The sequence below is a fragment of the Cavia porcellus genome, unplaced genomic scaffold (assembly GCF_034190915.1).
Source record: "Cavia porcellus strain 051 isolate PalLab524CR breed Dunkin Hartley unplaced genomic scaffold, mCavPor4.1 scaffold_10, whole genome shotgun sequence".
In the NCBI taxonomy this organism is placed as follows: domain Eukaryota; kingdom Metazoa; phylum Chordata; class Mammalia; order Rodentia; family Caviidae; genus Cavia; species Cavia porcellus.
Genome location: NW_026947493.1, coordinates 64,946,110 through 64,955,838, shown reverse-complemented (window position 1 = coordinate 64,955,838; position 9,729 = coordinate 64,946,110). Strand labels below are relative to the sequence as shown.

Sequence of the window (9,729 nt, the reverse complement as noted above, 5' to 3'; positions counted from 1 at the left end):
CTGAACCAGCCAATTGCTGAGTCCTGGGTATTTCCTACATTGGCTGCCTATCCCAGTGCAGGGGATTGGGCTAGGACCCCTGGTTCCACCGATCTAAGGTTCCTGGGGTGGTGGAGAGGTGCCAGGCAGCTGCTTATCAACATTCTCTAAAAGGCTGCAGAACCGCGGAGGTATGGCTTCCTCTCCTCTGAATCCATGGCTGTGTGTGTGTGTGTGTGTGTGTGTGTGTGTGTGTGTGTGAGGGTGTGTTGGGGACTTTGTTTCTTCCTAATAAATGGATCACTGCATTTCTAAAGTTCTGAAATGGCCAACAGACTATCAAAGCTTACCATTTTAGGCCTCTGCTTGAAACCAACAGCTTCAGAAAACTGCAGGCCTTGACTCAGGACCATGATGATGGGTACTTTATTCAAGCTGTTAAAACTGTAAGACTCCCCAAAGGAATTGATTCTTAGAAAATAGGAAACAATACAGTTTCATGTGCCACATAAACTTTTTGCAAGTTTGATGAGCTTTGTTCTGGCAGGTGTTGAAATCTTTTTTAAAACCTACATGGCGTGTGGGGAGTATTGGGCTTGTTCTTGTTTCAGTCTAATATGTCCCATTCCTGGAACTATTTGCTAAGGAGGAGTGGATCAGGCTCTCAGGAATCTCATAGGTCCATCCAGCATCCAATCAGAGAAGAACATTTTACACTTCTCCACGCAGGCAAGAAAAATCAATATTTAAAAAAAAATTATTATGTGTCTACAATATATAATGAATATATCACATCTTAATGCTTATTACTTTCCCTCTCCATCCCAAAAGTCAGTATATTTAATATAGAAAGATAAAGGAATTCTTGATAACTTTTGTGTTTTTCTTTTTTCAATTTCTATAGCTCTTCTATATATTTCTTTATGAGTTATACCTCCAGCTATAACTAATAACTTTGAAACCTCAGAGGCTCAACACAAAATATATTTCCTCTTTTTAATAGAACCTCATAACCAGTATTCTTGGCAGATTACTCTCTTGTAAGTAGAGATTTAGTGTTTTAAGAGCCTTCCTGCTTGTGCCATTAAAAATACGTGCTTTTAGTCTCCTGGGGGATCATCTGCTGCCACCCACTTTAGAGGGGCCTAGAGCAGGGCGAAAACTTGGCATGGTGGTTCATGCCTCTAATCTTAGCATTCAGAAGGCCGAGGCAGGATTGAGTTCAAGTCCAGCCTGGGCTTCAAAGTGAGATCAAGCCAATCTGAATTACATAGTGAGACCCTGTTTCAAACTAGAGCAGGGGAATTGTGAGAGAGATTTGATGACCAGGTCAACAAGTCTTCATCACTTCTACTGACCTTCCCCTGGGCAGAATCAGAATAAATAACTACTCAAGAATGGCAGAGAAATATAATTTACCAGGTTCTCAGGTAGAAAACAAAGGTTTTATTGGAAAATAAATAAAAATTAAAATAAGGATTATAATTAGAATTATAAGGTAATAATAAATTTTAAAATAATATTTTAAATATTTACAGTATCAGAATAGTCTTCAAAATTGATTGAAGCCATTCCTGAATTCTTTTATATTCTACAATCAAATCAATCAGCAAATCACATATGATATAACTTCACAATGTACACAGAATCTAATCTATTTTTCCCATCTCCGAGCCTTTTGTCTTCTTAGCTACAGGTCACTTTTTTGTACAAGGAATCAAGGACCTCACGCCTGCCAGGCATGTGTGCTGTACTGCTTAGCCGTGGCCCAGCCTTTGCCACAGTTCATTTTTAACAGTCACCATTGTGATCTTTTTTTCTTTTGTTGCAGCATTGGAGACTGAACCCCAGGGCTTTTGCACTGAGCTGCAATCCCAGCCCTTTTATTCTGAGATAGGGCCTCCTTGAGTTGCTAAATTGCCCAGGCCAAGCTTAAATTTCCAATCCTCCTGCCTTGATTTTCCACAGTACACATTTCATTACCCCCAGCTAGAAACTCCTAATCATCATGGCTGTCAAGTCACTCCTCAAAAACCTCCAGCATCTCTGTAGTTTTCCCATCTCAGAGGAAAAGCGAACATGGCCACATGTGACCTGCCCTCCCCGCAACAACAGTCCACTCCAAACTTCTCTGATCACATCTCTTACTCCCATCCTAACCCTGTAAACTCCCTTTGCTCAGGCCTCACACTCACTTCCTTGCTGCTCTTGCCCGTGCCATGTGGGTTTCCTCCAAGGGGCTTTGTTGTCCACTGTCCCTGTTATGGTTAAAGAGCCCATGAAGCTGACCCTAGTCTGTTGGTATGAAAGAGCAATATGCAATTTCTGGCTATGTTCCCTATTTCTCTCCATAATGTTTATACCATCTGACATATATATGCTTGTTAAACTCAGCATTGCCTATCTTCTGCTGTCATAATGAGGACAGGGATTTTAGATTCCCTAAAGCAGCATCCAGCATATAGAAGGTACTCAGTAAACATTTGCTGAATGACTGTTGAACTACTGGAAACATTCTAAAACACTGAAAAATAGAGGGCTGGTTAAATAAACCAAGGTAATACACTGAAGCTCAGACAGGAGGTGGAAACCCAAAGAAAAAAATAAAACCAGGCTAGAGTTCTATGTCTCTCAGTAGCAAGTGTGAGGAATACTAATTTCTAAAGAGGTAACAGTTATTTTTCTTACCAACTGGTTTCTGAAATCACAGGAAAAGGAAGTTTCTCATGATACGTATTATCACATTTCTCAACTGCCTTTATAGTTTGTTTCTCTGTGAAATGTGTTTAAGTGTATATATTTGTGTATGTCTCCTAGGCTAAAAAAATTCTTTTTTTTTAAAGACTTTTAAAAAGTTTGTCTCATGCTTTGCAAATTCATTAGTGAACTGAGACACCATAGCAAAACATCTCAGACTGTACAATTTAAACATCTCTTTCCCATTTCCTGTCTTGAGGATATGAGTGTAGTTTGCATCTAGGTCACTACTCCTTCCTTCCTTGTCTAGATTGAACCTTCTCAAGTGAGCAGACACAGGAGGAATTGGAAGGGTGGACTGGGCTTCTCTTATCATTTTTCCTTCACTATTTGGCAGCACTGATGGTGCATGGACAATGCCTTCTTTTTTTTGGTCTTTTTCGCTTTTTATCGGTACCAGGGATCGAGCTCAGGACTGCCTGCTTACAAGGCAGACGCTTATGCCGCTGAGCTAAATCCCCAGCCCCGACAATGCCTTCTTGATAGGAGGTGCTCAAACTCAGGATTCCTAGAAACCCACATGTTTGTTCTTTCAAGAGCCTTTCTAATGTGTGGGATTGTGCTACACCTCCAACACTACTCAACTCTTGCATTCACTGGTATACTCATGGGCTTTTGTTTTGCTTAACTTTTTGTATTAGTGTCAGTATGATGGCAAAAGCCTGCCTGTTTTTTGTGGTACCCCCTTGGCCTACTGGAAACTCATGTTCTCACCAAAACAGCAGTGATAGCTGAGCCACACCCCAGGCCTCTCTGATTAATCTGCCGTCATTCTCTCCACTTCTTTTTTCTAGTCACATAGACTTTGAGAGGCTCGACTAGCGAGTGTGTTAATCTGATGGACAACTAGGAAATGAGGCATGTGACAACGAGGCTTAATTGGTAACTTGATTGATTTCAGAACTGCCCTAGAGGGTTAGCAAACCACACTTCGGGATGTGTCTGAGTTAGTCTTGGAGTTGCGACCTTAGGTAATATACCGTATCTGGTCACTGTGCCCTTCCTGTCTAGAGCTCTTGTCCTGCTCTGCTTCCTAGCTGTGAACTGAGCAGCTTTGATCTGCCGTGCCCTTATTTCATGATGTTCCTGTCTAGGATCCAGAAAATCATGGACTGAAACTTCTGAGACCAGAAGCCAAATAAACCATTGCATCCTTTCAATGGTAGGCTCTGGGTATTTGATCCCAGCATCAAAGCTGACTAAAATAAGGTGCTAGTTTTCCATTTTACAGATACCTCTAGACATTGCAAGTGACTCCCTCAGAGCCCTTCTTACCAGTTTTTTTTTCTTTTGAAGAAAGACCAGCAGTATGCCCTAAGCCAACAAACACTGAGCCCAATAATTTACTTTTCTTCATTCTCTTAGTTGTTAATGCTGGGATAATTATGGTTTTGAGGGACCACTCCTGCTCATTTAATATAAGAGGACCTTAATACTTCTGTGTCTTCATCTTTGGACCACAGCTGTGTTTTGGATCAATAGAGAAAGTTTTATACAACTTCAAGTTACATGTACTCTATGGATCTTTGTGTTCCATTGTTTACATTTCACTCTTTTTGTGAACTCTTTAGAACTTGTATCTTATTGACTGTTATTAGTATCCTATAATACAAGGAAGCTATCCAGTTTTGCTGATAAAATTCAGACAAGAGAAGGAAGCTAGGACTAATAAATTTTGAAAAATGTTATTGAGCACCAGTCATGTGTGGTTCTATTTTCAATACTATGAAAGAAATATGAAACCTTTGCCCTTGTGTACATGTCAAATAGTGGAAACTAGATTTAAGTATTAACATGGTTAAAAAGAAGTATTAACTAGATTTAATATTAACATGGTTGAAAAAGAATCACACACAAAAAAGTGTCATATAAATATAGCAGAGGATTAATTCCAACTAGAGAATCTGAATGGAGCTTTAACTGCAGTCAAGTTGGTATTTATTCATTTATCTAATCTATTATTTTTTTTTATTATATTAGGGATTGAATCCAGGCCACATCCTCAGCCTTGTTTGTTCTTTATTTTGAGACAGAATCTTGCTAAAGTATGAAGTTGCCCTGGCTGGGTTCGAGCTTGCATTTCTCCTGCCTCAGCCTCCCAGAGTGCTGGGACTACAGATGTGTACCACCATGCCTGGCTTAGTCAAACTTTTAACCCTCTTTATTGTCTATGTAAAATGCTGCACCCTTTTCCTGATGTGGCCTTATGCTCTCAGGGTTATAGCTCGCTGTGCTGCAGAAGGTAAAGCCAGTGGATACAAAGGTAAAACCATTTACCCTGGGCTTGGTGAGGTACCCATTCTGTAGTTTCCTTATCCTAAAAGCCAGTCTCTTCCCTTTCTAAAATATGAATGTAAAGGAGGGGTATTCATATGTCATCCTTCTTGTGAAATGTAAATCACTGATGCCCCTCAAGACTTTTTCATAGGCATTTCCAAAACACTGAGAAGCTTTATATTAAATACAGTCCCTTAGGCCTGCTATGACAGTCTAAAGTTTTTGTATTAAGCACGCAAATTACACATGAAGATCACAATCATATAGATATAAGGCAGATATAAATAGATTAATGAGTTACAAATACAAATATTCTAGCCTATTGTTTTTCTATCTTAGTTTATTGATGCCTGTACTTTGCTTTCCCTTCAAATAGAATTAAATAGGAGTTATTAAAAAAAAACCAAAAGCTCATACTTATGACAAATCTATGTCCTAAGCACTGATTCCATGTTTCCTTATTTAATTATTATAAATGCCCCAGGAGGGGAGTATATTATTTCTGTTTTACAGACTAATTGGAGAAATGAGGCATAGAGATGTTAATGTAGCCTAAGATCACCATTCAGAAATGGAAGATTCAAATATAATTCATTTTATCTAAATATCAAGACCAAACTCCTCACATCACAGATAAAAGTCAGGATTACAGTATAGATGTTGCATTTTGATATGCAATCAAGAAAAAAGTTACAACTTTCACAAAGACACAATAAGTATATTTTATATTATATAGTTATCCGTAAAAATATACTTCTCTGACAGATTCATATTTTCATATTAAACATCTTGCCAAAGCATGATGTCCCATAAATAACTCTTGTCTTTCTGTATGCTTTTCTTAGATGAAATTTTATTTGTACTCGTACTAAAAATCACTATATAAGGTGTCGGTGTCACTCCCGGCCGGCAGGAAGGACACACAACAAAGTCTGGCAGTGGACAACCTTTTCTTTTATTTTCCTTCTCCGTACAGCCTGCCCCGGGAATCCTCCCGGCCGAAGCCTCTGTTGGTCCGCTCCCCGCGGTTCCTTGCGTGCTTCTCCCTACAGTCTGTCCCGAAGCCTCTACCGGTCCGCTCTCCGCGGCTCCTTGCGTGCTTCTCCCTACAGTCTGTCCCGAAGCCTCTACCGGTCCGCTCTCCGCGGCTCCTTGCGTGCTTCTTCTGCTTCTTCTGCTTCTTCTGCTTCTTCTTTCGTGGCGGGAGAGGCACTCACTTTTATAGGGTTACAGTGGCCAATCAGTTCAAAGCACGCGATGCGGGCTGATTGGCTAACGTCAGTTGTTGCTAGGCAGACTATCTTACAGGGCGGGTTGTGAAGCAGGAGATCTTACAGGGCGGGTTGTTTACCAAGCAGGAAGCAGGAGATCTTACAGGGCGAGTTGTTTACCAAGCAAGAAGCAGGAGATCTTACAGGGCGGGTTGTTTACCAAGCAGGAGATAAGCGCCATCTTAGCACACTCGATGGGAGGGGTAATCTAGCTCAGGCTTTGCTCTTTCCTACAGGCCTCACGTCCGCCAAGTAAGGCGACCGGGCTCGGCCGTGGCTCCCAACATCTCCCCCTTTTTTATTTTTTATGAATGTGCGCATCGTAGCCCTTCCTGGACTGGGTGCAGAGGCTTATGCCCTATGCGTAGGCCCACCGTAGGTCCTTGGCTTAGACCCTGGTCGGCCGTCCCATGGTCTGCCAAGGCCCTGAGGCCCTCATCCTTTTTCTAGGGCCAGGCACAAACTGGACGGAACCTGGATGCACACAAGCTTGCACTCATTTCCTCTCCGTAAAGAAATCCCCTCGGAGAGAAATTTAGACCTGGGCAGCATCTAACAGTCCAGCGGCTTACGTGCAGGATGGGGTAGGGCCTGGCTTAGGTTGAGTTGCACCGGGGGAGTACGCTCTTACCCGTCATTGACTCTCCTACCCAGCTATGTCATAATTTTTTAGAGGAGGAGTGTGGGAAGCTCACCGCCCCTAGACTCAGTCGCAGGCTAGGCGAGCGAGCCATGCATATGCCTGAGGATCTTTTTGTCCATTTTGGGCTACCGCTATTTCTATTCATCTTGTTGGTTGGTCTGTGATGGATCTCCGGTAGGGCAGGTCTGATCTTCAGTCGAGGGCTTTGTTGCCCGTGTCAGTCTCTCCGGTACCCACAGTGGTTCTCGTCCCGGTTCCTGTGGGAAAACACAAACCGCGCCTCGGCTCCAGCTGATTACCGGATCCGGGCCCATCCATTGTCCTGTTAGGACATCTTTCCAATTAACCCACCCTTTATGGTTGGGGGAAGGGTTGCAGTGCTCCATAGCTGGGGAGCAATTATCATTATTTAAATTTAAAAAATTGTGTGTGAATAGTGCCATGGATAATCGTGCCTTTGGGGCCAGGCCTTGGCCTACTCCCCCTTTTTGTTTTTGTAAAATTTCTTTGAGGCTTCTATGAGCCCTCTCAATGATTCCTTGACCTTGGGGATTGTATGGGATACCATGTTTTAATTGAACCTCCATCATTTTGCAGAACTCATTGAAGGCTTTGCCTATATAGGCTGGTCCATTATCAGTTTTTAATATTTTTGGTTTGCCCCATGCGGCCCAAGCCGCCAGGCAATGATTGATCACATACCAGGCTCGCCAATCCAGGTAACTACCCGAGGGCAGACACGCCTTTGCCAGCTGAGTCCAGTCCGCGGGGGTGAGGGGCCCAGAAGACAGGTTCTCCAGCATGGCAATGGTGTAAGGCGCAGTCGGCCCAAAGGTTGTAACTGCATTTTTAAGTTCTCTAATCTGCTTTATTTCAAAGGGTTCCCACACATTACGTCCCTGACCCATGGCCATCTGTACAGGATATATCCCATAGGGGCCGCTATCTATCCCTGGGAACGGGTGGTCTTCATTAGACACACGACCCCCATGCCACAGCTGTCTGTGGAAATAACGTCCCGCCGGTGGCAGAGCATCGTAAGATGGCGGCCGTGGCTGAACAGAAAATGGCGGCCTGTGCGTTATTTCCTGTACTGACAGAAGAGGGGGGAGTTCCCATGCGGCGGCCTCGCGGCGAGGGACCTCTTCCGGGAACGAGTTCCAGGGTGGAGCAGAAGGTTCTGTCTCCCTCCCCTGCCAGGGGGCGCTCAGAAGCTCTCTGCTTTTTCGTAAGCCTAGCTGAGCGGAGCGCAATTCGCGGCGCAACGCAGCGAAAGAGCCTTGCGTCTCCCCATCAAGCGACTTAGGCCCCTGACAGCTGGTCTCTTTGGCCTCCTCACCATTCAACCTTCCCTCGTCCTCGGAGTCAGACGACTCCGAGGCTTGAGCCCCGTCCTCCTCCTTAGCATCTTTGTTCCCCTTGACGGACCCCTCTCGGGAGCTCCCTGACTGGGCCTGCTCAAATACCCTGCGTACTTTTGTAAGCTCTTGAGAGCTTTCCCCGCAACCACCCTCACTCTTAGTGCCGTTACCTAGCATGTTTCCCATTTTTTAATATGTTACTCACCGCGTGAGGCCCAAGGAATCCGCCACTTACGCGTGAGCCTGAGAGGAGTCCACAAACCCTGTAGGTGCGCGCCACCCAGGGCCCAGGTTTATCCTCTACTCACCTGTCTTGCAGCTCTGCGTTGGAGCGTTGTCCACTGCCACGTCTCGGGGGTGATCAGCTCCCCGTACGGGCCACCAGATGTCGGTGTCACTCCCGGCCGGCAGGAAGGACACACAACAAAGTCTGGCAGTGGACAACCTTTTCTTTTATTTTCCTTCTCCGTACAGCCTGCCCCGGGAATCCTTCTGGCCGAAGCCTCTGTTGGTCCGCTCTCCGCGGCTCCTTGCGTGCTTCTTCTGCTTCTTCTGCTTCTTCTGCTTCTTCTTTCGTGGCGGGAGAGGCACTCACTTTTATAGGGTTACAGTGGCCAATCAGTTCAAAGCACGCGATGCGGGCTGATTGGCTAACATCAGTTGTTGCTAGGCAGACTATCTTACAGGGCGGGTTGTGAAGCAGGAGATCTTACAGGGCGGGTTGTTTACCAAGCAGGAAGCAGGAGATCTTACAGGGCGGGTTGTTTACCAAGCAAGAAGCAGGAGATCTTACAGGGCGGGTTGTTTACCAAGCAGGAGATAAGCGCCATCTTAGCACACTCGATGGGAGGGGTAATCTAGCTCAGGCTTTGCTCTTTCCTACAGGCCTCACGTCCGCCAAGTAAGGTGACCGGGCTTGGCCGCGGCTCCCAACAATAAGGCCCGTAATAATCACAGCTCCCTGCAGCCACACCCCTGTACATAGGCCACTGTCATATTTTCCAATGAGAGACTGAATTTCTTTTCTGCTGCTTCAATGAACTGGTTCTGTGACTTATTCTGCCTGAGAGCACGTGGCAAATGTAACCTTGTACATGTTCCAAACCTTGGGTTTAGGAGGCCTTACAGCATCTGTCTTTGCCCTCCAGGGAACCTATTCTGAGACTACCATGCAATGGAGAAGCCCAGCATGAAAGTGTTTTTGGAGAGAGATGCCCAGCCAACCAGCCTTCTCAGCTTAACCCAGGCTCCAGCTGATCCTCGGCTGAGTGAATCTCTGCCTAAATAGATCTCTTCAGGTGAAAGCTACCTAATCAACTTTTACAGTTGTGAACAATAAGACATTACTGTTTAATAATAATACATTAAGTTTTAGGATGATGCATTCTTCTTTCTCTTCCTCCTCTTCCCTTCTTTTTGAGGTAGGATCTCGCTATGTAGT

General features: G+C 44.5%; 1 non-coding gene across 1 annotated transcript; it reads right to left on the bottom strand.

The window, feature by feature from the left end:
- Positions 1-255: 255 nt before the first annotated feature.
- On the bottom strand, positions 256-392 carry LOC111754669 (small nucleolar RNA SNORA2/SNORA34 family). The gene has a single exon (XR_002789350.1). It is a non-coding gene; the product is annotated as a small nucleolar RNA SNORA2/SNORA34 family (small nucleolar RNA).
- Positions 393-9,729: the final 9,337 nt, after the last annotated feature.